This window comes from Trifolium pratense, linkage group LG1, assembly GCF_020283565.1.
Source record: "Trifolium pratense cultivar HEN17-A07 linkage group LG1, ARS_RC_1.1, whole genome shotgun sequence".
NCBI lineage: Eukaryota > Viridiplantae > Streptophyta > Magnoliopsida > Fabales > Fabaceae > Trifolium > Trifolium pratense.
In genome coordinates, this window is record NC_060059.1 from 52183934 (window position 1) to 52188550 (window position 4617).

Consider the following 4617-nt stretch of genomic DNA (forward strand, 5'->3'; position numbering starts at 1 on the left):
AGAATGTCCTTTTATGTCATTTTACATTATCAGCTAGTTGAACCGCTAATTTTACCAAACAGTTCAATTAGCTTATCAGCTATCAGTCATTAGTCATCAGCTATAAGCTAAAAGCTATCAGCTATCAGTAATCACCTAACTTATCATCCAACCGTTATTTTTACCAAATTAAGCCTTAGTTTCTCCAATTTTTCCTTTATAAGACTCGATTTAAGATCTTGCTTAAATTAAATAATGTGTTCACTTACACTAGATGAATGTGTTGCCAAAAAGAATCTCCTTCACACACATGGTTAGGCATGAGATAATGAAATGAGGGGCCAGCGTTCCATTTGGATTACCAAGTGTTGGATTGGGTTTCATCAATTATCAAAGTGGAGCATTTGTCTTCTCAAGCACCAAAACTATAGTAAAAATTTATAATTAGTGATTTATAGGTTAAATTAATCAATAAAAAACATATTCAATAATTAAATAACTATTTAAAAATATATTTAATGACTAAAATGACTAATAAAAGAAATATTTATAGATATATTTATAATTTTGATATATTTATAGACTAATGTGAAAGTCAGTTGCACTTTTAAGTCCAAAACCTATAATAAAAAGTACAACCCTCTTGCATCTTTCTTTTAGCATTTCAGTTAAAGAGAATAAAGGAAATTAAATATACCACAAAAAAAAAGAATAAAGGAAAATTGGATGAATATCAGTTAACATATTCCATGGTATAAGTATTTAGAGAATAAATAACAGGCATGCATAAATCAAGTATCATATCATAATATGTTTTATATGATGAAATATCATTAGATTCCTATGAAAATTTATTTACATAGCCACTCCATAGTAATTAATTATATTTAAACAATTAATACATAGAAGAAAAATAGAAAAATGAGACAGATGTATATTTATTTTACTATGATATAGCACCAGAAGATCAAGAAAATACCACTTTCATGTGCCTTTTTGCACATTTGCTTACCGGAGGATGCCCTTCGGCCTATGCAATGCACCTGGAACTTTCCAAAGATGTTTGGTTAGTATTTTTTCTGACTTTATTGAAAATTGTATAGAGGTTTTTATGGATGATTTCACTATTTATGGATCTTCTTTTGATGACTGTCTGAAAAATTTGGACAAAGTCCTGCAGAGATGCATTGATTCTAACTTTGTTTTGAATTATGAAAAATGTCATTTTATGATTGAACAAGGCACACTGCTAGGACATATAATCTCTCAAAAAGGGATGGAAGTGGATCCTGCAATGATTGATGGTATTTCAATAATTTACCTTACCCATCTTGCGTTCGCGAGATTCGTTCTTTTCTTAGCCTTGCAAAATTCTATAGGAGTTTTATTAAGGATTTCAGCAAGATAGCCCTTCCATGGTCTAATTTGCTTCAAAAAGATGTCAATTTCACTTTTGATGACAAATGCAATAGGGCGTTTGATTGGAGGACCTGCTAGGCAAGATCATCCAAGGGCTATTGAAGCTTTGATGAAGCTTGATGTTCCTTATATTGTTGCATTTCCACTGGTTTTCCAAACAACTGAAGAATGGCTGAACAGTACTTTGGGTTTGCATCCAATTCAGGTTGCTCTTCAAGTTGCATTGCCTGAGCTAGATGGTGGCATGGAGCCAATAGTTTTCGCCAGTCGAGATCCCAAAACTGGTAAAATATTCTCACTATCACGTCCTTTAACCGTTTACTTGTAAGAACAATTCAGTGATGTTTATTGATTACTGGCTATGTTTTCAGGAAAATCTCATGCTTTCACAAGAGAGTGGAGCAGCTATGCACCAGGGCAATCAGATGGGCTGAATTGAAGAGAAAAACAAAGGTACTTAACATTTTCAAAATCTTTGTCGCATATTTGGTTCAAGGAAAATCATAAAATTGCCTGCAAGATTATTTCATAAGGTTGTGTAGGGAAATAATATAACGAAGATTGAAGTTGATATCCAATATGAATTTTCTCTGTTTGTTCCTATTGTCTTATTAAGAGTTAATTTCAATGAATTAGAAATCGAAAATAATCTGCGAGTTTCTATATTTGATATTTACTCAAACTGTAAATGATATAGAAATAATCTGTAGTGATAAATTCTGTTACTTTGAACCATATTTCATACTCTTTTTTGCATAGCTGCAAAATGAAAGTTAAAAGAGTCCAATAAGTGCAGCTGAGATGGTAAAAGGCTGTGGTGAATTCTCCACACTTAGTGTGTGAGTTTCACGACTAGGCTCTTTGGGAAGAAAAAGTTAAAAGAAGTTAATAGTATCAGTGAAATTTTGATATTTACTTTTGTTAGATTTGGCCTAAATGAAAACATGTTAGTTAGAAGTCGCCTTTTGTTAACAGAAAGAGTAGCCTCATGTCTTGGCATTTTATATTGTGGGACAATATAAATGTTCATTGCATTCTTGATCTTTTATTCATTTCCTATAGGAATTTATTCGAACTTCATCTTTCATGTAAATTCATAATTTTGTCTCACCAATATCTAAAAATCATATTGATCTCAATTTCTCATCATACAGTGTTGCCAGTATCATAAGTGTGTCTCACTAATATCATATGCATTTGCAATGCAGTAAAACCTTCATTTTGAATTTACTGCATATTCTCATTTGATTTATGAGAAGTTTGACTTATATTGTTGAAATTCTATTGATGTGTACGCGTACAGGAAGATAAGAAACTAGCAATTACTGTCTTCAGTTTCCCACCAGACAAAGGAAATGTAGGAACTGCTGCATACCTAAAGGTGATGGCTACAATGTTGAGGTCTTCCAGAGACTTCAGAAGCATTGATAGAAGATATATTGCACGACAAAGAAGCGCAATTCAGCAGCCCAAATCTCAACATTGCTTACAAAATGAATGTTCGCGAATACAAAGCTCTCACTCCCTATTCAACAGCATTAGAAGAAAATTGGGGAAAACCTCCCGGGAATCTGAATGCAGACGGAGAGAATCTATTGGTATACGGGAAACAATACGGTAATGTATTCACCGGTGTTCAACCTACATTTGGTTATGAAGGCGATCCTATGCGGTTTCTTTTCTCCAAATCTGCTAGCCCTCATCATTGTTTTGCAGCATATTACTCTTTTGTCGAGAAAATTTTCAAAGCTGATGTTGTTCTTAATTTCAGGACACACGGTTCCCTTGAATTCATGCCTGGAAAGCAGGTAGGGATGAGTGATGTATGTTACCCTGACAGTCTGATCGGGAATATTCCAAACGTCTATTACTATGCTGCAAACAACCCTTCCGAGGCTACCATAGCCAAACGCAGGAGCTACGCAAATACCATAAGCTATCTGACTCCTCCAGCCGAAAATGCAGGACTGTACAAGGGTCTTAAGCAGTTAAGTGAACTCATCTCGTCGTATCAGTCCCTCAAGGACACTGGCTGCGGTCAACAAATTGTGAGTTCAATTATTAGCACGGCCAAACAATGTAATCTCGACAAGGATGTGGATTTTCCAGAAGAGTGTGTTGAGCTTCCAACTAAAGAGCGTGATCTTTTTGTTGGGAAGGTGTATAATAAGATCATGGAGATTGAGTCCCGTCTGTTGCCTTGTGGACTCCATGTCATTAGTGAGCCACCAACAGCCATGGAAGCAGTTGCTACATTGGTGAACATAGCTGTACTTGATCGTGTGGAAGAAGGTATTTCCTCCCTCCCTTCTATACTAGCTGAGAGTGTAGGAAGAAACATAGAGGAAATTTATAGAAGCAGTGACAAAGGAGTATTAAAGGATGTAGAGCTTCTTCGCCAAATAACCGAAGTATCACGAGGAGCAATTACTTCCTTTGTGGAGAGAACTACTAATAGCAAGGGTCAAGTTGTTGATGTATCTAACAAACTTACCTCAATCCTTGGATTCGGCATAAACGAACCATGGATTCAGTACTTGTCAGACACCAAATTTTATCGAGGTGATAGAGAAAAACTCAGAGTTTTGTTTGAGTACCTGGGAATTTTACCGAGGTGAATGAGAATTTTCTGATGCTAATAACCATTTCCACAAGATAACATTAATACTATCCAGAACAATAAAATTACTAATAATATTTGTCCACGAATCAGAAGTTCCATCGACACGGTTTGAACATTACTAGAACTTCTCATTGACAATAACAAATAAGAAACTCAAACATAAGTACAACTTTCTCCTTTACCTGAACCTAACAATACAATAACAAGTTAATGCATATAATCCTCCAAAACGAAGCCCTGATTTTCAGGGCATACTTAGTAAATAAGAAAACAATCATAACTGTTTTTGTAACCTCAAACACAGAAAATGTCACTTATTCATTTATATAATATAACTGCAATACTTAAACTTCATTCAAGTTGTGCACAAATAATACAGGATTCAACATATGTTCTCAATTGATGAAAAACCAATTGGACAACAAAATTTGTATGAAGATAAACAAATTAATAGTATTTAACAAATCATGAACCTATCAAACAGAGGGTTTGTGCTAGCTATACTCTAAAATTAACAATGATGTAGAGAGTAGAGACAACTCATGATATTGTTAACTAAATACTAATGTTGGTCTCCTTTGATCATCCTAATTTTG

The 4617-nt window shown here is 34.4% G+C and overlaps 1 pseudogene; it reads left to right on the top strand.

Annotated features, from left to right (window-relative positions):
- Nucleotides 1-1038: 1038 nt before the first annotated feature.
- Nucleotides 1039-4042, top strand: LOC123896220 (annotated as a pseudogene).
- Nucleotides 4043-4617: the final 575 nt, after the last annotated feature.